General features: G+C 40.0%; 1 long non-coding RNA gene across 4 annotated transcripts; it reads right to left on the bottom strand.

The window, feature by feature from the left end:
• Positions 1-439: 439 nt before the first annotated feature.
• On the bottom strand, positions 440-23,453 carry LOC143674094 (uncharacterized). Of its 4 annotated transcripts, none has more exons than XR_013170864.1 (4): positions 23,248-23,453; positions 22,761-22,809; positions 18,740-18,811; positions 16,401-16,955 (listed from the first exon to the last, which is right to left on the bottom strand). It is a non-coding gene; the product is annotated as an uncharacterized LOC143674094 (long non-coding RNA). The 4 variants fall into 4 exon arrangements; XR_013170862.1 differs by lacking the exon at positions 16,401-16,955 and adding an exon at positions 17,563-17,777; XR_013170861.1 differs by lacking the exons at positions 16,401-16,955; positions 18,740-18,811 and adding an exon at positions 440-555.

Here is a 23,453-nt window from a genome sequence, read left to right as displayed (position 1 = left end):
TATGCCATGGCCTTAGGTAAGTTACTTCCCTTAATTTGTTTGCTCATCTATAAATGTATGTATATATACCTAACAGTTTGTCAGCAAGATTAAATGAGATAAAATATATGAAGTGTCCAGCTCAGAGTAGATAATATTAATTTTTTCCTTCTTCTCAGTGACTCAAGCACTGGGGTAACTTTTTGAAAACATAGATGCCAAACTACCCACACCCCAATTGTACCAGAATGACATGGGAGGAAGGAGAGCCTGCTGGTTTTGAATAGCCCCTCTATAGAATTTTGATGTCCTTCCTTATTTTCCACAACACTGGGAAATATCCACTGCAGTACTCATTCACTTTTTCATCGAATATCTGAGCGCTGCTATGTGTCAGGCATTATGCTAGGCAGTGGCGATGCATTAGTGAACAAAATCAGACATGGTCCCAGACCTCCTACAAATTTTAGTTTATTTTATTCCTTTCCTTGATACTTTGTTTTATTCTTAGCTGTGTATAAAGATATTCAGTCAGAATTGATAGTGGACTCCATGGGCAGGGAAGAAGAATTACATCTGTGAAAAAAGCAAATGAAAAATATAACAATTTTTAAAGGATAAAGCACCCTCCAAATGTATGTTCCTAGTTACTATATAAAATTGTCTTTTCTTCTTTGCTTTCTTCCTTCTTGAATAATTGAGCCTGCAATTGAGTCTTGAGTTTGAGCAAGGTAGGCATTTATGCACCAACAGATGGTGGGGGCAGAGTGATGATGACAACAGGAGTTTGATTTCACACAGGCAGAATTGGTAAATAGGTAAATATTATAGGGAATAATGGAAGCCAGGTTTCCCACTCTTGGAAAAAGAAGTTACTAATATGAAAAGGTAAAAATGAATGAACCTTGTGATAGCGGATTGGAATTGGAAGTATTAGTGTGAACTCGTTTTATGCACACACACATTTGTATATACGTATATGTGTGTGAGTGCATGTGTGTATTCTGTAGAGAGATATAATAGATAAATGTTAGACAGATATTATGAAGATGATTATCAGTAGGTAGATAGGTAGACAGACATGATGGATGGATGAATGGATATAGAAATAAATTTAGATGTGTATGTATGTGACACATTTATATATATATTCCCTAACCCTGCTTATTGAGAAAAATGGAATCAGCAATACCCCAAGAGCAGTGAATAATCAGGTGCTTAGATCTTGGTTTCTAAATTTTACCATTCTCCATCAAAAAGAACAAGGGCTCTTTGAACAGATGACTAATTCCAGGCCTGGGCCAGGGAAAATACAAGATGTGCTTAAAGAATGATGAAGACACGTCAAAGGGACACAGAAGCCAGCTTGACGGTCTCCCACCAGCTAAATCTTGGACAATATGTGAATCAAAATAAATAATTAAATAATAGATTGTAAACTTTTCAGTAAAATAGGAGTCCTGAAACCCATAGTGATATATTTCTTTTCTTCCCCTAAATAAATGGATAGAAACAAAAGTTCTTCCCTGCAGCTAATTAATAAATGTTAAAGGAATGATGGAATTAGAAACCATTTGACAACCATTATAATAATAATTCCTCAAAGAAACATCAATGGATGTTGAAACTATTGGGAATTAGTGAAGGGAAAAAATGACTCTACAGAGGGGAAATCTGATAGACATCATCTTAATCAAGTAATGGGACATATGGAAGTTGTATGTCATCTGATAGGATGCAACAAAAAATACACAGCATCACTTCTGTGATATTCCTCCAAAAATGCATTTCCTGAATCAAATCATGAGAAACATCAGAGAAACACAAATTGTGACATGTTCTACAAAATAATTGACCCATACTCTTCAAAAGCAGAAAGAACATAAAAGTCAGGGAAAGGTTGAAAAACTGTTTCAAACCCCAGGAGGCTAAATAGACATGACAGAAGTGTAACATACAATCCTAGATTAGATCATTTTGCTACAAAGTACATTACTGAGACAATTGATAGGGCTTGAATGGAAACTGAATTAGATAGGAATAATGTGTTGATGTTAATTTCATGATTTTGATGTGTTTGTTGTAGCCATATGAAGAATTAAATTCAGGGATTGGAAAAAAAAAGAATTGAAATAGCATTTAAGAGGGTTTAGTTTTAATAGTCAATGATGCTGATTAGGCATTTCAAAATGTTAAGTGAAAAATCTAACATATCCCTTCCAAAAATATGGAGATGTCAACAAGTGTGGCTAGAGAAAACAACTTTAAAATCAAAAAGTAATTTGAGGGACAAAAATAAATAACTCTGTGAATATACTAAAAACTATTCAATTATATGCTTCAAATGGGTGAATTACATGGTATGGAAATTATATCTCAATAATGGTGGGACACAAAAAGAAAATCAAAAGAGTAAGAGACCGCCTGAAATGACATAACTTGCCTGTAATTCACACATAAATGCTTACTGAAGAATTGAGTAAATGAATACATAACAAATGATAGGTGCACATTTATAGGATAATTCAACAGTTCAGATTCCTTTTGACTTTGAAAAGATAGCAACTAAAGTACTGCAGGACTTCCCCACCACCATCGCCTTTTAAAAAAAAAAAATTTTATTGACAAATCTTGACACACATACAGTCCATACATAGTGTACAGTCAATGTCTCACAATATCATCACATAGTTGTGTATTCACCACTATGATCATTTTTAGAATATTAGCATCACTTCAGAAAAAGAAATAAAAGGAAAAAACTCATATCTCCCATACCCCTTCTCCCTCCCTCTCATTGACCACTAATATTTCAATCTCCCCAATTCATCTTACCCCTTATCCCCCCTATTATTTATTTATTTATTTACTCATCTTTCAGTCCCCTGGATAAAAGGAGCATCAAATACAAAGTTTTCACAATCACACAGTCACATTGTAAAAGCTATGTCATTATACAATCATCTTCAAGAATCAAGACTATTGGAACACAGTTCAACTATTTCAGGTACTTCGCTCCAGCCACTCCAATACGCTATAAGCTAAAAAGGATGTCTATATAATGCATACAAATAACATTTATAATAAACTCTCAACTCTGTTGAAATCTATCAGCCACTGAAACTTTATTTTGTCTCATTTCTCTCATCCACCTTTTGGTCAAGAAGGCTTTCTCAATCCCATGATGCTGGGTCCTGACTTATCCCAGGAGTTTTGCCCCATTTTGCTAGGGAGATTTACACCCCTGAGAGTCATGTCCCATACAGTGGGAAGGGCAGTGAGTTCACCAGCTGAGTTGGCTTAGGCAGAGCGGCCACATCTAAGCAACAAAAGCATTCTCCAGTGATGACTGTTAGGTATAATTGTAAGTAGGCTCAGCCTATGCTTTGCAGGAATAAGTTTCTAAGTCCATAATTGAGGGCTCAGCCTATTGATTTGGTTGTCCCTGCTGCTTGCAAGAATATCAGGAATTCTCCAAATGGGGAAGTTGAATATTTCCTCCTTTTTCCCCAGTCCCCCAAGGGGACTTTGCAAAAACTTCTTTATTCATTCCGCAAATTACTCTGGGATATATCAGGGTATCACACTAACCTGGACAAACCAACAAGATCTCACACCGTATTCAAGATTCCATGTATTTACTGTGTTCAACTAAACTGACTATAGAAGTTAAATTAGTTAATGCATCAACCAAAATATAAATTTCACACCAAATAAACATCTCTCCCTTTGGTCTCACACAGAAGTTGAAGTTTTAAAATATGGACAATATCATCCTTTATCCTGTATTCTAATCTACCTTAATCCTATCCAGATCAGCTTCATTCATATCTTTAGTTGAAGTCAGATCCCCTTTTCAACTTTTTAAACAATTCCTGTATGGGGTAGGGCTGACTTTCATGGCTTCAGAGCTCTAACCCTTGAAGGACTTTTAAAAGCAGCATTTAGTGGAGGATGGTCACATATATTAACTAAATGCACCATTTTGTATTTTGAATTGGTATAGTTGCTTTTTCTTTTTTTTTTTCTTTCTCTGTTTTTTAGAGGTTCTCTTGGGGGTGACTCTTAGGCTTAATTTTAAGTAGGCTTGACCTATAACCTGTGGGGTTAACTTTCATATGAATAACCCCCAAGACTGGGGGCTCAGCCTATAGCTTTGATTGTCCACACTGCTTGTGAGAATATCAAGAATTCAACTTGGGGAAGTTGAGTTTTCCCCTGTTCTCACCATTCCCCAAAGGGGACTTTGCAAATACTTTTCCACTCACTGATCAAATCACACTGGGATTCATCAGGGCACCACCTGGACAAACCAACAAAATCTCATGTGCTATACAAAGTTCCATGCACTTAAGGTGTTTAATCAACTATCAACATAAGTTATATTAGGAGATGCACTAGTCAAAGTATGGATTTGTACCAAAGCTATAGTTGCTTTTGATATATTTTTTTTAAAAGGAATTTGTATTTCCTAAAAGTGTCTTAAGATTTTTTTTAATTCTATTAAGCCAATATTACTCGGTTTGTCAATGTTTCTAAGTTTGCATCTAGCGATGAAACAAAGTTCAAACCTGAATTAACCCATTATTTGTTCTGATAGTGTGTAAATTTGTTTTTAAGATACTCTGGCTTCTCATAATAAAACATAAGTAAGCATAACAAGGACAAGATAATGCAATTCTTCTTTGAACAAAAAGAATAAAAAATGTGATTTGGGGAGATGGCTAGCTATAAGTGAATGTGCAGGAACACACTTTCATGTGCTGTACTTAATCTACTCCACACCATCATCTTAAATGTTAAGGGTGGGTTATATAAAGGCAGAATAGAGAGAGATCAAAAAGCCCACTTCTTAAAGGACAGAAAACTAATGTCTCCTTAATTACAACCATTTCTCTTTTATTACTAAGAAAAGAATAAGTTAAAAGACAAGAAAGAGCAAAACTCGAGGACTTAACTGCTCACCTGGAGGAACTTGAGAAAGTACAGCAAACTAACCCCAAAGCAAATATAAGAAGGGAAATAACAAAGATGAAAGCAGAGATCAATGAATGGGAGAACAAAAAAGCAATAGAAAGAATCAACAAAAGTTGGTCCTTTGAGAAAATCAATAAGATTCATGGGCCACCAGCAAGACTGACAAAAAGAGAGAGAGCGAGAGAGAGAGAGAGGATGAAAATAAGCAAAATAAGAAATGAGAAGGGGTGCATTACCACAGACCCTGAAGAAATAAAAGACATCATAACAGTATACTATGAACAACTATATGCCAACAAACTAGACAACTTAGATGAAATGGACAAATTCCTGGAGACATAAAAACAAGGTACACTGACTCAGGAAGAAATAGATCTCAACAAACCAATCACAAGTAAAGAGATTCTATCAAAGAAAAGCCCAGGGCCAGGTGGCTTCACAGGGAATTTTATCAAACATTCCAAAAAGAACTAACACCAATCTTGGTCAACTTTTCCACAAAATTGAGGAAAAAGGAACTCTACCTAACTCATTTTATGAAGCTATTATCATTTTAATACCCAAACTGGGTAAAGATGCTATAAGAAAAGAAAACTACAAACCAGCCTCCCTAATGAACATAGATACAAAAATTATCAATAAAATGTTAACAAATCGAATCCAACAACACATTAAAGAATTATATACCGTGACCAAGAGGGGTTTATATCAGGAATGCAAGGATGGTTCAACACAAAAAATCAATTAATATAATTTAGCACATTAACATGAGCCCCCAATCTTGGACTTTGTTCATATGAAACTTAACCCCACAAAGGATAGGTCAAGCCTACCTAAAATTAGGCTTAAGAGTCACCCCGAAGAGAACCTCTTTGTTGCTCAGATGTGGCCTCTCTCCAGTGAACACAGCAAGCAAACTCACCACCCTCCCCCCTGTCTATGTGGGACATGACTCCCAGGGGTGTGGACCTTCCTGGCAACATGGGGCAGAAATCCTAGAATAACCTAGGTTTCAGCATCAAGGGATTGAGAAAAGCTTCTTGACCAAAAGGGGTAAGAGTGAAATGAGACAAAATAAAATGTCAATGGCTGAGAGATTCCAAACAGAGTCAAGAGGTTATCCTGGAGGTTATTCTTATGCATTAAATACATATCACGTTTTTAGTTAAGGTGTAAACAGAAAGGCTGGAGGGAACTGTCTGAAAATGTAGAGCTGTGTTCCAGTAGCCATGTTTCTTGAAGAAGATTGTATAATGATATTGCTTTTGCAATGTGACTTTGTGATTGTGAAAACCTTGTGTCTGATGCTCCTTTTATCTACCTTATCCACAGGCAAGTAAAACATATGGAATACAAATAAATAATAGGGGCAACACATGTTAAAATAAATTTAGATTGAAATGCTAGTGCTCAATGAAAAGGAAGGGTAAGGGGTATGGTATGTATGAATTTTTTTCTGTTGTCTTTTATTTCTTTTTCTGAATTGATGCAAATGTTTTAAGAAATAATCATGATGATGAATATGCAACTATGTGATGATATTGTGAATTACTGATTATATATGTAGGACAGAATGACCGCATGTTAAGAATGTTTGTATTGTTATTTTTAAAAAAAAAATTAATTAAAACATTAACATAAAAAAGACAGCACATTACAAAAAGGAAAAATCACATGATCATCTCAATTGATGCTGAAAAACCATTTGACAAAATTCAACATCTTTTTCTGATAAAAACAGTCCAAAAGACAGGAATCAACGGTAACCCTCCTCAATATGATAAAGAGAATATGTGAAATCATACTCAGTATCGTACTCAATGGAAAGAGACTGAAAGCTTTCCCCCTAAGATCAGAAATGAGACAAGGATTCCCACTGTCACCACTATTATTCAACATTGTGCCAGAAGTTCTAGCTAGAGCAATCAGGCAGGACAAAGAAATAAAAGGCATCCAAATTGGAAAGGAGGAAGTAAAACTCTCATTATTTGCAGATGATATGATACTACACTTGGAAGATCCTGAGAAATGTGTAGCAAAGTTACTTGAACTAATAAACAAATTCAGCAAGGTGGCAGGATATAAAATTAATATGCAAAAATCAGGATGTTTCTATGCACAAGCAATGACCTAAAACTGAGGAGTCAGTTAAGGAAAAAACTCTGTTCAAAATAGCAAATAAAAGAATCAAGTACTTAAGAGTGAACTCAACTAGGGATGTAAAGAACTTGTACACAGAAAACTACATAGCATTGCTAAAAGACATCAAAGAAGATCTAAATACCTGGAAAGACATTCCCTGCTCATGGATAGGAAGGCTAAATATAGTTAAGATGTCAATACTACCCAAATTGATCTACAGATTCAACACAATACAAATCAAAATTCCAACAACCTCCTTTGAAGACTTGGAAAAGGTAGTTACCAAATTCCTCTGGCAGGGAAAGAGACCCCGACTACTTAAAAGCATCCTAAAAAAGAAAAACAAAGTGGGAGGATTAATACTCCCTGACTTTAAATCTTATTATAAAGCCACAATGGTCAAAACAGCATGGTACTGCACAAAGAAAGAAGCATTAACCAATGGAATCGAATCGAGAGTGCAGAAATAGACCACCAAATCTATGGTCAACTGATTTTTAACAAGGCCCCCAAATCCTCTGAACTGGGACAAAATAGTCTTTTCAATAATTGGGCATGGAAGAACTGAGTATCAATAGCCAAAAGAATGAAAGAGGACCCCTATCTTATACCCTACATGAAAATTAACTCAAAGTGGATCAAACGCCTAAATATAAGAACTAGCATCATAAAGCTTCTAGAATAAAACATCTTCAAGTCCTAGTAATAGTAGGTAGCTTCCTAAACTTTACACCCAAAGCACAAGCAACAAAGGAAAAAACAGACAAATGGGAACTCCTCAAAATCAAATGCTCTGCACCTCAAAAGAGTGTCAAAAAGGTGAAGAGGCAGCCAACTCAATGGGAGAAAATACTTAGAAATCACATATTGGACAAAGGTGTGATATCCTGCATATACCAAGAAATCAAACAACCCAACAACAAAAGAACAAACAACCCAATTATAAAATGGGCTAAAGATATGAATAGGTATTTTTCTGAAGATCAAATGCAGATGGCTCAAAAGCCATGAAGAGATGAAGAGATGCTCATTTCCATTGGCTAAAAGGGAAATGCAGATCAAGACTACAATGAGATACCACCTCATACCTAAAAGAATGGCTGCTATTAAATAGGAAACTATAAATGTTGGAGAGGATGTGGAGAAACTGGGACACTTATGCACTGCTGGTGGGAATGTATAATGGTGCAGCCACTATGGAAGACTGTTTGGCAGTTCCTTAGTAAACTAAATATCGAGTTGCCCTATGACCCATCAATAGCACTACTTGGTATACACCCAGAAGAGCTGAAAGCAATAACAAAACAGACATTTGCAAATCAATGTTCATAGCAGCATTATTCACAATCACCAAAAGATGGAAACAAATCAAATGCCCATCAACAGACGAGTGGATCAACAAAATGTGGTATATACATATGACGGAATATTATGCATCAGTAAGACAAGATGGATGAGCCTTGAGGACATAATGCTGAGTGAAATGGCAGACATAAATAGGATAGGATAAATGCTGTATGATTCCACTCTTGTGATCATCATAAAGAAATAGAGGTTTTTAATACAGACCATAGGGGACTTAGAGATACATAGAAGCTAGAGATGGGTGAATGGTTAGCTGGTGAGGTTGAACTCCAGTGTAAGGGAATAGGTAGAAGTGAAGGTGGTTTTTTATTGGGTCTATAAGTAATATTACCATATTGAAGATGAACAAGATTGAAAGGAGTTGTATAGACCTATGTGTCCCATTGATTAACACTAGAAATATAAATTAGTTCTTTCAAGAATTACTTCAAAGTTATGATTCTTGTACAAAGAGTGTTTAAGACCAGGGTACAGGGGAAAAACTGCTATTGCATGCTACGGGCTATGTTCAAAAGGAAAAGATCAGCACTACCACAGCACTTCACAGAGGTAAATAATGGGGGCGGGGGACAAGAGTTAAGAGGAGATACAGATTTCCTATCCATAAGGGTATGTTTATTGGTTTTCTTTCTCTTGGGAACAATGTAATTATCTAAAATTGAGAATGTTGATGGACTGTGGACTTTGGGCCTTATACATGATGCCTGATGAATGCAGGTGGCTGAAGGATGCAATGACTAAGAAATAGGTTGGTGAATGATGATGTATACTTATGAATGAAGGTTTTGCTGCTACAAAAAGAAACAAAGTTGTGGGGCATGCAATGATATGAATGAACATGTGGGACATTTGGTGAGGCAAAACAAGCCAGAAACAAAAGAGCAACAATAGTATTGTCTCTTTTAGAAAGTGCTTGTAAGAAAACAAGGGCCTAGATTGTAAGCTTTTATAGTAGACACATTAAGTCCACAGTGGTAATTATTATTTCTGGATTTTGAGAAGCTGTTTTATATAAATATATGTGTGTGTGTGTGTGTGTGTGTGTGTGTGTATAATTTATATATATATATATAACCTGATATTTAGAGATAAGAATGAAGCTGATCAGGTTGGGGTTAAAATAATTCAGAAGACAGGGGTAGGGAAAACATTGTCTATATTTTAGAACCACACATACTCTCTGAGACCATAGGAAGAAAAGTTTATTTGGTCTGGAACTGAAATTTTCTGGAGTGCATACTCTAACTCAACCTCTCTGTATAGCTCATTTGAACAATTGAAACACAGGGAGTCCAGAATAAGAAAGTGGTCATTTAATCCTGTATAGATTAATGTAATACCTGGATACATCATGGAGTATATTAAACAGATAATCAAAAAGTATTGGCAACCTTACCATCAGAGAATCCCCTGGTACTGTGTCCAACTTTAGGGACACCCAAATCAGTAGGCCCTCGATCAGGAGGCTTATTCTTGTGAAGCTTATGTATGTAACGGAGAAGCTTAGCTTACCTATTGGCATGCCTTAGAGTTACTTCTGGAGGACCTCTTTTGTTGCTCAGATGTGGCCTCAGTCTCTCTAAGCCCAACTCTGCAAGTGAAATCATTGCCCTCCCACCTAAATTGGACATGACATCCATGGGTGAAAGTCTCCCTGGCAATGTGGGAGATGACTCCCAGGGATGAAGCTGGCCCTGGCACTTTGGGATCAACAATTCCTTCCTGGCCAAAAGGGGGGATGGAAGTGCAACTAATAAAGTATTAGCAGCAGAGAGAGCACAAATAGAGTCAAGAGGATACTCTGGAGGTTGCTCTTATGCAAGCTTCAGTTAGACCTTACTACCTATCATAACCTACCAAACCCTAACCAGGACCATTCCAGCCAATCCTAAAGAACATCTAGGGCAATATATAAGATTCCACAAGGGTTCCATGCACTAGTGTAACTTTCCAGAAACCTACAACCTCCAGATGGGTCCCTGGACCAGATAAGTCCTGAAACCTAGAGGGCCCAATCACTCTAGAACATCAGCTAGTTTTATCTCCCTACCCCATATTATTGACAGCTCCTTTCAACTTGAAAAAGTTAGAATGGTCATAGCCCAAACACCCCTAAAGAGAGGGATGGAAAGATCAAAGGTGATGGGGGAGTTATACAGAGAAGATAGGATTAGCAAATGAATATGAACATTGAATCATTAAATTAATATATCTTTTAGTCTCCAGTATCTTAGAGCAGCTAGAAGTAAAAACCTAAAATTGTAGAATTGTAACACATGTCAAACTCTGAAATATGTTCTACAACTAATTGTGGTGTCGTGCTTTGAAATTTATTGCCTTTTTGTGTATATGTTATTTTTCACAAAAAAAAGAAAGAGAAAAGTCAATTGTGATGATTAAAAAATATTTAAGCCTTCTAACCTCCTATATTCGGGAGCAGCTAGAAGGAAAAATGTGAGAGGATGGTATGGTAGCCCATGACAAACTCTGGGATCTGTCCTGTAACTACCTGTTGAAGAGTGCTTTGAAAACTATTGCTTTTTTATTTATTTGCTTTGTATATATGTTATACTATACAAAAAAAAGTTTAAAAATATATAATCAAGAAATTGTTTACCAATAAATCTTCTAAAAAAAATAGAAAAAATAAGATCCCTAGATTCGAGTGTTATTGAATATCTGTCACACCCAAAATATAGCCCGCTCTTTTAAAGACCCTTTTTATTTATCTTCCTCTGTCCTCAGCCAATTCCCAAATTGTTTTAAAGTTGCATATATTTCCTCTCCTTGCTGAGAGTTCCCAAAACATGATTATCAGTTAACATCTGACTCAAGCCTGGGTTAAGGGTGGGACCCTACCAGGTGGTTTGTGAGGGCAGCCTAAAGCATGGAGCCCTGAGGTAGGCTCCAGCATGGGCTCCAAGGATGAGCTCTGAGGACACCTTTTCCATGGCATTTGGCCACAGAACAGAGTGCTCCATGAATCCTATGAATGGCTGTCCTGTGAACAATGAAAGAACAGAAAGGAGCTGCTGCAGGCTCTCTTCCAGCTGCAGCCTGAAAACTTGTGGACGCCAAAACACACAGAGAGCTTGCTGACTGCAGCTGGGGAGTCCTGAAATGGCCTTCTATTTATGTGGAGCACCCATCCCCTAGCCACAATCTAAAACAGCACCATTATAAGGACACCTGAGGTTCTCTAATTAGCTGCAGCATGGCCTCCTGCCAATGTTTCTCTCATCCTGCTCTGCTGAGCTCTGATCAATATTTAAATGAACTGGAGGCAGGCCAGAAGTTAATTTCCCTTCCCCTTTCTCTGTTTTCAGAGTTATTCTCCCAGGGCCTTCTATTCTGACCACACAGTTCTGAACAGCCAATAGTTAGTACACTCCTTTTTGAAGGTCCTGCAAATCTTCCCTCTTTCTCCCTCTCATACTTTATGAGAAGGTGAAATGATAATCACTAGAAAAGGAGGAAGCACAGTTTCTCCATCTGTCTGGCAGGTGGTTCTTTTTTCTGTGGGCCTACTTCTTTATTGCATCAGGATTGGCAGTTATTAGCAGTGTTAAGCCCAAACAAAGCTATGGTAAAATACTAAGAGACCATTTTGAGCAGTGTTCCTCTTCTTTTGGACTCTGGGATATTTGATGGGGGAGGGGGGAGTGGACAGAAGAGGAAGCAGTGGACAACACTAAATGTTACCACTTACGGAATATATACTATGCACCAGGCATAGTGGTAGATGCCAGAGATTCAGTGATAAATTAGATAGAAATGGCGTTCAACTGGGATCTCCATTTGTCAGTTAACAGAGAGGCCTTTCTCCCAGAAGGTACTGAGACAGCTGTTGAATTGAAATGTTTGTGTGTAGGTTGAATACTAACAATGTTTGTTTAAGACCTGCTTAAGTTGTTTAGGATTTTTTCCCCTTGATAAATGAGCCCAACAAAGAAATTTCTATAAGCATTAATGCCATAGATCTAGCCTATTAAGGAACAACAAAATTTCTTCTCTCTTAGACTCAGTTTATGTAAAACAATGTTTGAATTCAAGTTTTATGATAAGTTTCAAAACTTTCTCTAAAACCTAATTCTATTTTTTTTTAATGTTATGCATTATCTAGTCCAGTGATTTGGTCCCAAACAAATCCAGAAAATTGGCATGGCAAAACATTTTCCTTAATCATTCTTGCACTGCTTTAATATTGGAGATATTTGCCAAGCTTTTCTGCCACTTTATGGAACTGACCCAACCAACAGGAAGGTAGTAGCCATTTTCAGGTATTTGCTCTCAGGCCCCCGAAGGATCTATTTAGTAAATTACAAATAAATTCCCTCAACTCTAGCTGCAGCTACTGAAAGAGGTGGGGGCACAAGGGCTGCAAAGAGCAACGACCTGGTTGTAGAATGGCTCAGAGCAGCACTGTGGCTAAAAAAGCACATGTGGGCTTTGGAGTCAGACCCATCCACATGCTGAAGCCACCACTCAGGCAAACTGCATATGATTTCCATGCCTCTGTTTCCTCATCCATAAAATGGGGCTAATAAACCACCTCATCAGATAGTAAGCTGCTGGGACAATAATATTATATTAGATATCTAATGGGCCAGCCTATAAGTGTTCAATAATAACAGTTGCTGATATTATCACTCGAGGAAAGTTATGTAATATTTCTGGGCTTTGGTTCCCTCCCACGTAAATGAGAGGGCTTTGGCAATCATTTCTAAAACCAACTTTAGCTATAATAAAAGTCCCTGCTTATACTACAAGGAAAAGAAGCTGACATACGTAGCTTTTCCTCTATTCCAATACATAGCAATAACACTTTCTTGATTTAGAGATCAAAATTCCCTGCCATGAAAAATCTAGTGAGAGCAGGTGTTTTTGCTTTCTGGTGCCTGATTGCAACTAGTGCTAATAAAAGGGCCTATGCTTAGAAGAGATTAGAGCAGGGTTCTTTACAGTCCCAGTGACAGAACTTTGAGCAGTGCACCTTGCTATGCACTTTGCAAGGAAAAGTGGCCCAGGATGGAAATATATATGGATTCATGGGCAGTGGTGAATGACTTGGCTGGTTGTGTTAGGGACCAGGAAGATTGGAGACCAAAAGGTCTGTGATAGAGGCATGTGGATGTATATATGGAAATGGTCTCAGAGTGTGGAACTTCTTTGAACTGCATGTCATGCTCACCAGAAGGAAGCACTGATCAGCTAAATCAACAAAATGATTGAGCTTGTTGACATTAGCCAACCTTTATCATCAACCACCCCAGGAATGGCAAGATGGAGATAAATGTGGAGTGGCCATAGTGGCAGAGATGGACATCACACATGGACCTAACATTATGGACTCCTACTTATCTCCATCTGCTGCCTCTAAATACAGGCAATAGAAACCATCCCTGAGCCCCAGTGTGGCACTATTCCTTGAGGAAACCAACCAGCTTCTTAGTGGCAAGTTTACAATATTGGTCCTCTTCCATCCTAGAAAAGCCAACAATTTGTTGATACAGTAATAAAAACTTATTCCAACAAGGACTGCCCTTCCTGCTCACAGAGTCTCAGCTAGCATCACACTTGGGGTCTTAATGAAGTGCTTAATGAAGTGCATCCAATCAGGAGACCCACTTCACTATACCACACCATCCAAAAGCATAGCAGAGGATTGGAAGGCCTGAAAAAGGCATAGCTGTAGTGCCAGCTCAATAATAATACTCTTCAAGGATGAGGTGCCATATTCCAGGATATACATATGGGGGCTGAATCAGAGACCTCTAAACGGCACTGTCTCCAATAGGAGGAAGACAAGCACCCAAGAACCAAAGAGTAGAATTGGTAGTGGCTCACTCACCATCATTCTCCATGATCCGTGGGGGGATTTTGTCCTCCAGTCCCTTCTACTCTGTGCTCTGCAGGGTTAAAAGTACCAAAGGGGGCATACTCTTTCCAAGGGACACAACAAAGTTCCCTTGAATGAAAAGATATGGCTGTTACCTGGACACATTTTGTTTCTTGTGTTTGGAGACCAGCAGATGACAAAATGAGTCATCATCTTGACAGAAATAAGTGAGTCTGCTCAACAGGAGGTGGTGGAGCACTCTTTACACAAGGGTCAGGAATCACTTAAGTGACCCACTTGGGCAACTCTTGATACTCCACTCCCAACTATGACTGTAAGTGGTCAAATACAGCAATGGTGACAGGAATTATGGTTACCAGTCCCCTCAGAAATAAGGGTTTGGTTCTCATCTTCAAGGGAGCCACCAAGACCAGCAGAAGTGAGAGCTGAAGACAAGGAAAATTTAGAGGGGATAGTGGTGGAGGGAGATGATTGTAAGTTGTGGCCCTGGAACCAGTAGCAGTAACAGGGGCCATAGTTCATTCCACAGCTTCCCTCTTTCAAGTACCCCCTTGAGTGAAGATCCCACAGAAGCCCTGGAGAAGCTGCTTCTCAATCACATATGTACAAGTGGAGCCATGTGGTACAAGAGACACATTGTGGCAGTTTTGGAGGTGTGCTACTTGGATCTCCCTTCAAGAAAGAATTTGCTATTGAATTGTAAAGAGTGCAGTTAGCTGGCAGCCTACGGCTGCAATGTCTACAGGATCCACCCCAGCTTTCAATCTGAACCACGGTCTTCCTGGGAAGTCTCCAGTCATTAACAGCATGATGAGTTTTTGCCCAATGCAAGACTGACTTTCTCTTTTCTTTTTTTAATTTCTTTTATTGTGAAATATAACATAAATACAAAAAGCAATAAATTACAAAGTACATTGTAATAAGTAGTTATAGAACAGATTTCAGAGTTTAATATGGGTTACACTTCCATAATCTTAGGCTTTTCCTTCTACTGCTCCAAGACACTGGAGACTGAAAGAAATATCAGTATAATAATTCAGCAGTCTACCCATTTGTGAAATCCTATCTTCTCTGTTTTAAGCCCTCCTTCTTCTTTGATCCTTCTCCCAATCTTTAGGGGTATTTGGGCTATGCCCATTCTAACTTTTTCATATTGGAAAGGGGTGTTTACACTACAGGATAGGGGGATGGAGCTGGTTGATGTTTTTGGAGTGGCTGGCCCTTCTGGATTTCAGGACTTATCTGTTCTAAGGACCCATATGGAGGTTGTAGGTTTCTGGAGAGTAATCTCAGTGTGTGAGCCTTTTGAAAAAATCTCAGATAGAGCTCTAGGTGTTCTTTAGGGTTAGCAGGAATGGTTTTGGTTGAGGTTTGGCAAACTCTGGCAATTAGCAATATCTAGCTGAAGCTAGCATAAGAGTAGTCTCCAGAATAGCCTCTTGACTCTATGGGAACTCTCTCAGCCACTGATACCTTATTTTGTTACATTTCGTTCCCCACTTTTGGTCAGGATGGCATAGTCAATCCCACGGAGTAGGGCCAAGCTTATCCCTGGGAGTCATGTCCCATGTCACCGGGAGATGTTCACACCTGGGTATCATGTGCCAAATAGTGGGGAGGATAATGATTTTACTTGCAGAGTTGGACTTAGAGAGAGAGAGGCCACATCTGAGCAACAAAAGAGGTTTTCTGGAAGTAACTCTTAGGCATAACTGTAGGTAGGCTTAGCTTCTCCACTACAGAAATAGTCTTCACAAGAGCAAGGAGACTGGCTCTTAATGTATAATCTTGGCCTTGGAGCTCTCTTAGGTTGCCCACAGTTGGTCAGATTTACATCTTAGTCTAAGCCTTTCCCTGCTCAATGCATTTTCTTCCCTCTTTCCTTTCATACGTGTCATTTTGCATTACAATCTGGAAACTTTCCCTGCTTGGTTCTGCTTTCTATCCTTATGTCTTTCACAACCTTACTCCCCAATAACCAACTTGTACTCAGTGCCTGCTTCCCAGAGATCCCAAATGACACGTAAGATAAAAATGGTAGGTGACATGTCATTTCCTTGTTTCACAGGAGATTAAATTATCTAGAAGAATGTATTTTTATTTTACATTATCATTTGATTAGTGTACAGACACTGGGAAGCACCTTAAGTTGTAGATTTCTGTGAAATAGAAAACAAATTCCAAAGGTTACAATTGTATTGCTCTGTAAAACATTAACCAGTTTTACATCAATTAGCAAATTCACATCAGCAGTGTTTTACTGACTATATAAATCTCTTTTCTTTGAATTCTCCTTTGAATCAGACTCATCTTCTTACTGGTTCTGTCCATGAATTGCTGAGCTGAATAAAATCTTTGGCATGCATTCATTTTATATTTGTTTGAGAGCCATATTTTTAACTTTCAGAAAATTATGCTTCAACAGCACCTTAGGTCTTCTTATGATCATGAACTCACCCCCTGCCTCTTTCTCTTCCTCTTCCCAGGAACCTTTGGCACCCCAAACTGAAAGAACAAAATCTTCTAGGCAAGCTTTGCAGAAAAATCCTTAGCCCATAATCTTGACACTGGTAATACTTTATGACAGGAATCAAGATAACAAATGTCCATTGTGTTTTATCATGTGCAAGATCTAGAAGTAAATAACTAATATGAAAATAAAGTTATCAATTTACATATTTCTTCAAATTCATAGATTTTTGTCTGCTAGCATAGTGAGTTTCCTACATCTAAACAGTACTCTACTCAAAAATACAAACTTGACTGTGAGAGGTATCACACCCAACTTATACAGAGAAGGAAACTGGGTCTCTAAGAAATTTTAGCAATTTAGTCAGTCTTAGAGATACCAATTGGCACAGCAGGGACTCAAGTCCATATTTTCATCCTCTATGTGAGCTTTCCCATATCACTTTCTGTGTAGGGTTACTTACCCAAAAGTAACCTTGTTTTACTATGTTACTAAAAGTAACATGCTTTTACTATGCTGGAAATGTGTTTGTGAATATAATGGTTTTGCACAGAAAATAAGTTAAACGACATCTACCAGAGTTTCCAAAGTAAATATTACCATTATTTCTTGTTTTCCTTTTGTTTCCATTTTCTCAACCACTTATTTTTAGCCTTTCTCTTGCATGCAAAATATATTTGGTCTTGCTTTGGTAGTTAAATTGGAAATATTTTCATTTCATGAATGAGTTAAGTACATTCACATTTATTTATTCTGTCATATCATTTTATTTGGAATTACTATGTACATAATAATTTGCTGTGTTTCCCCACATTGTGTGCTTTCTTTGCTCTTTTGCTTTAAAATTTTCTTTTGGTTAGGAAACTATGTTACTTGTGGTCAAGAAGTTACTTTTGTACTTCTACATATTCTGTTGCTTTTAGGTCCCATTTTACTTTTTGACTTGTCAGTTTATATTGATATCCCTTGACTTCCAACTATTACCTATAAAAGAATCAGAGAGACTTCCAGGAAGATGGCCGACTAGAGTAGCTCGAGATTAGCCCTGCTCCGTCGGAAAGTTAGAGAAGGGATTGGAGGCTGACTGAGGTGGCGATTTGGAAGTGCAGCTGACCTGGGAGAGCCTTCTGCACCACATGTGGCAGCCCTGGTTGCAGAGGCCGAGGAACTGAGAGGCAGAAGGCTGGACCCTGGTGCAGAGGCACAGAGCCTGCAGGAGTGCATGGATGGGAGCCCGGGGCTAGGAAGTAAGCCAGGCTGCATTCCTTGGGCATGCTACCCTCACCAGTGCAGCCCCGTGACCGACTCATCCCACACCCCACGCAACTAAACCTCACCACCCACTCCCATTTCCCATGCTCCAGGTGTTCCCACCCTACCAGCCCCCACTGCACATAACTGCCCCCCACCCTCACCCCAAGTGCAGCCCAACCCGCCTCTCCTGCACCCCTCCTGAGCATTACCTCCCTCTCCCTGTTCCCTGCAGGCTGTTGCCAGTGCATAAATGTTGCGAGCACTAACCTCCATACCTAGGCTACCACCCCACCCTGCCCACACTGACCACAGCCTCACCCTGCCCTCCTGGCGCTCAGTGCATCCATTTACAGCACTCCCAGGCCCACACATGTGCACGGGCCCCCAATCACATCATCTAACTCTGGGAACTGCACTTACAGCAGTCCTAGAACTGCGCAAGTGCACAGCCCTCAGCCTCACTTCCCAGCTCTGAGAAAGAGCTGACCTGCACAGCTGTACTTACACACACACACCAGCCCAGTGAGGGTCCCTGAGAGTGGCTGTTCCCTTCCCCAAACCCCACAGAGCCACCTCAGAATGCTCACTGATTCCTTCCACCTACTTCTGACCGGTGGGGAGGAAATTAAACACAAAGGCAAAGCAAAGGAAACCACAGGAGCAGGTGGGAAAGCCCCTGGCCATCAGCTCACCTGCCAGGAAGAGAATGTACAGCACCTGCTAGTTCACCACTACCAGCCAAACCTCAAATCAGAAATGGGATTCTGAAAAGACAACAAAACGATGGAGTCCCAAAGTTCAGGTATAGCCCGAGATTGTCCATCAGCGCCTTGGCTGGTTCACCACTATCAGCCAAACCTCAAATCAGAAATGGGATTCTGAAAAGACAACAAAACGATGGAGTCCCAAAGTTCAGGTATAGCCCGAGATTGTCCATCAGCACCTTGGCCAGGGCAGTAGGGGGGTGTGCCTCCTGGAAAAGTGCTTCCAAGTTGGCTCTCTTCTCCCTTCCAGTCCACACACACCTCTCCTGCCCCCGCTCCTGCCCCCATCATGCAAGACAAAATCCGGCTGCACTATACTTCCCACCTGCAGTGATTGAACCATGAGCCCCCTCTCACCCAGTCCAAGTCCTGAACTGTCCCCTGGGTGGGAACCCATTTATAAATGGGATCATGGAGCACCCAATTAGGGTGAGGCCACCCCCAGCCAGGTGAGCCTTAACCTGCTCTGGCCGTATCCCCACCAGTGAGGGAGATTCAGACACAGGACACAGGCCCCAGGAGGAGCCCAATGCTGTGTGAGGGAGGCCAAGGCAAGTGGCCACAGAACTTGGGGCAAGTGGGGCCCGCTTGAGAACTGAGAGTGGATCTAACCAAAATGCACCCACCTGACATGTGCAGTAGCTTAGACTTGAACCTACAAGCCCCCTAGACCTCACTCTGCCATCTTCTTACATATGTTCTTTGACTAAGCATGTGATCAGTCTGTGCATGCTCAGTAATTCCTTCACCTCTAATTGCATCTGGGGCCATGGTGCTTATTATCCTAAACCCTATCTTTTCCCTAATAAAACTGTCCAGGTTACTGAAGCTCAGGGAAACAGATTTTGGGCCCATAGGCCATCTGCTCTCCTATCACACAGACCACTAAGTAATAAACACTTTCTCTCTTTGAAACCTCAGTGTCTCAGGAATTGGCTATTGAGCACATCGGACAAAAGAATCCACGGCCTTTGTCCAATAACATGTGCATAAGAGTACCCAGAAGGACCTCTCAACTCTATTTGAAATCTCCCAACCAGTGAAACATTATGTTGTTTTATTTCTTTTCCCCTTTTTGGTCAATCAATCCAACAATGCCAGGGCCAGGCTCATTCCTGGGAGTTCTGCCTCACACCACCAGGGAGACTTTCACCTCTAGAGGTCATGACTCTTGTAGAGGAGATTGTTGTCAGTTTATTTGCAGAATTTGGCTTAGAGAGAAAGAGAACACATTCCCTTCACCCAGCAACATAGCATTATTTCATTGATTTTATGATTCTATCACATTCCCTATTCCCGATGCACTCTTTCTTGAATTGTTTGTTTTCTTCATATGACTCTATCTATTACAGTTAAGGTTTTAGGTATAAAATCAATGCCTATTTGTTTCTATTCCCTGCAGTCTTTTTTTTAAAGGATTTTAACAATTAATTGCTTATTAAGTAGTTATTAAGTATTTCAGGCCATATAAATTGGAGTGTGGTGAGCAGGAAGCAGAAATACACTGGTCTTGGATTATTTCTACTAATATAGTTCATAAGTATTAGAAGATGCATTAAAAACATTTTTTTGCATTGATGATGCTTTTAATTAAAAAAAAAGGCATTCCACATTTTCCTAAAATAATTTTCGTTTGTTTTTACCCAAACTAGCTCTTTGAAAAACTAAGATGGACTAGAAGATTTTCTTTCATGTTCTCCCCAAATCTTCCCCAGGAAATGGCATGCTCACTCAGGGCCTCTCATTATGCTTGAGAAGATGGTAGCACAGGGATGCAAGCTGATGCAGTTTGTACATCTGGGTAACGTTTGTCGTTCACCCATTGCTAAATCAGTTTTCAGAAAACTTGTAACTGATAGAAATATGTCAGATAATTGGAGGATACACATTACTACAACATCCACATATGAGATAGGAAACTCTCCTGATTTTTGAAAGCAAAATTGCATGAAGAAGCATGATTTAACTTGTTAACTAATATTTTTCAAATGTCTAGTGTTACAAAACTAGATGTGTGAGTTAAATATCCATTCAAACTACAGGGTCAACAAATAGATTTCAATGGATTGGATTATAAAAAGTTCACCAATTCCACATTGCCTCTATCCTTTCCAACTATATGTTTGTGAGGCCAGGTTTTCTCCAGGTCCTTCAAACAAAGTAACATATGCAACTGATGTAATGCTGAAGCAGACATGAGAATTTAACTGTTTTCTATTGTCAGGCAATAAAGACATTTCCAAAAATGTAAAATAATGCCACTTTTTTCATTACATTTTTGCACAGTCTTTTCATTAAAATGCTGACATCATCTAATCCCAGCAGCCGTTGTGGAATTGCTTGATGAGGGCTAAAAGGAGAGCAGCTACTCCCAGAATGTAAACCTCCCTGGCAATGTGGGATACAAATACTAGAATGAGCTGAGACTCAGCATCAAGAGATTGAGAAAACCTTCTCGACCAAAATGGGGAAGAGAGAAATGAGAGAAAATAAAATCTCAGTGGCTGAGAGATTTCAGAGTCGAGACTCTATTGTGGAGATTATTCTTACACATTGTATAGATATCCCCATTTTAGTTAAGGTGTGTTAGAGAGGCAATGGGGTAGTACCTGAAACAGTAGACCTCTGTTCCAGTAGCCTTTTTTTTTTTTTAACATGGGCAATGTGCTGGTTTGAAATGATGTACCCTAGAAAAGCCATGTTTTAATCCTACTCCCATTTTGTAAAGGCAGCTGTTTCTTCTAATCCCTATTCAGTATTTGAAATGTAATTATATCATCTCCCTGGAAATATGATTTAATCATAAGTGGTTGTAAAGCTGGATTAGGTAGAGGTGTGTCTCCACCCATTTGGGTGAGTCTTGATTAGTTTCTGAAGTTCTATAAAAGAGGAAACATTTTGGAGAATGAGATTCAGAGAGAGCAGAGTAGAATGACATAGCCATGAGAAGCAGAGTCCACCAGCCAGCGACCTTTGGAGATGAAGAAGGGAAATGCCTCCCGGGGAGTTTTACGAAACAGGAAGCCAGGAGAAGCTAGCAGATGACACCATGCTCAACATGTTCCTTTCCAGATGAGAGAGGAACCCTGACCATGTTCACCATGTGCCTTTCCAGATGAGAGAGAAACTCTGACAATGTTTGCCATGTGCCTACCATGTGCTCTTCTACTTGAGAGAGAAACCCTGAACTTCATCAGCCTTCTTGAACCAAGGTATCTTTCCCTGGTAGCCTTAGATTGGACATTTCTATAGACTTGCTTTAATTGGGACATTTTCTTGGCCTTAGAACTGTAAACTAGCAACTTATTAAATTCCCCTTTTAAAAGCCTTTCTGTTTCTGGTATATTGCATTCTAGCAGCTAGCAAATAGAACAGGCAGGCACAAGGAATTGAAGCTGGGTCTCTGGTGTTGGAGGTGAGAATTCTGCCACTGAGCCACCATTGCACTGCCCAGTAGCCATGCTCCTTGAAGATAGTTGTATAATGATATAGCTTTCACAATGTGGCCACCTGATTGTGAAAACCTTGTGTCTGAGGCTCCTATTATCAACGGTATGGACAGATGAGTAAAATATATGTGTAAAAATAAATAATAGGGAGAACAAAAGTTAAAAGTTTAAAAATATATACATTAGATAGATGGAAATAGTAGTGGCCAATGAGAAGGAGGTGTAAGGGGTATGGTATGTATGAGATTTTTTTCTTTTTACTTCTGGAGTGACGCACACGAGCATGGGGATGAATATACAACTATGTGAAGATATTGTGAGCCATTGTTTATACACCATGTATGGAACGGTTGCATGTTAGGAATGTATATGCTTGTATGTTATTGTATAAATAAAAATTTGAAACATAAAAAGAGGAGATCAGCTGCCGTGAAGGATGGAGAGGCCGGTGAGGGGCTGTTGTGTGTGAGTGGTCGGGGGTGAGGTGCAGACAGACTCACAGGAGATCTGAAGGTCCCATGTCAACTTCTGGAAATTCCTGGTGGAGTCCTGGAGAGGAATTTGAGGGAGAAGTCTAGTTAGGCCTCGAGGCTGCTCTGGGGGGAAAAGGGGTGCGGTGGGGCTCTGGGAAGATGAAGCGACCGGGACTGGATCCAGCCGGGAGGGGTGGAGATAACACTCCCGGGATTCGAGTTGGTGCGGACCCTCAAGGGAGGGGTCTCAGACAGGGAGGGTGTGTCTGGTGGATGGTGGGGTGGGGCTGGGAATGGACTGCAGTCTCAGAAAAAGGACTGTGAGGGGCTGAGCCTTCCCCTTCCTCTGCTCCTCGTCTGCCTCCAAGGACCAGGATCTGGGGTCCCCGCCTGGTGGGGGAGTCGGTGGCAGAGGAGGGGCCAGGGTGAGAGGTGGGGATGGGCTCAGGTCTGTGGAGTTACTGAAACCCTAGTGGGAAAGGAAGAACCACCATTATGGAAGCTGCGCACGCACCCTGAGGGGTGGGGTGGGGGCACCCCGGAGTAGGAGGAAGAGGCAGTGCCCCACACCACCCGGGGGGGTAGGAGGAGACAGCTATTGGGCTAGCCCCCTTAGAGGTGGGTTGAGATAACGGTTGGCCCCTCCCCGCAAAGTCAGTGGAGACAATTCCGCTGGCAGCCTTCATTGTGAGCACACCCTCCAGGCCACGCCCACCGTGT

The sequence above is a fragment of the Tamandua tetradactyla genome, chromosome 2 (genome assembly GCF_023851605.1).
Source record: "Tamandua tetradactyla isolate mTamTet1 chromosome 2, mTamTet1.pri, whole genome shotgun sequence".
Classification (NCBI taxonomy): domain Eukaryota; kingdom Metazoa; phylum Chordata; class Mammalia; order Pilosa; family Myrmecophagidae; genus Tamandua; species Tamandua tetradactyla.
This window is presented reverse-complemented; position numbering and strand designations above follow the sequence as displayed.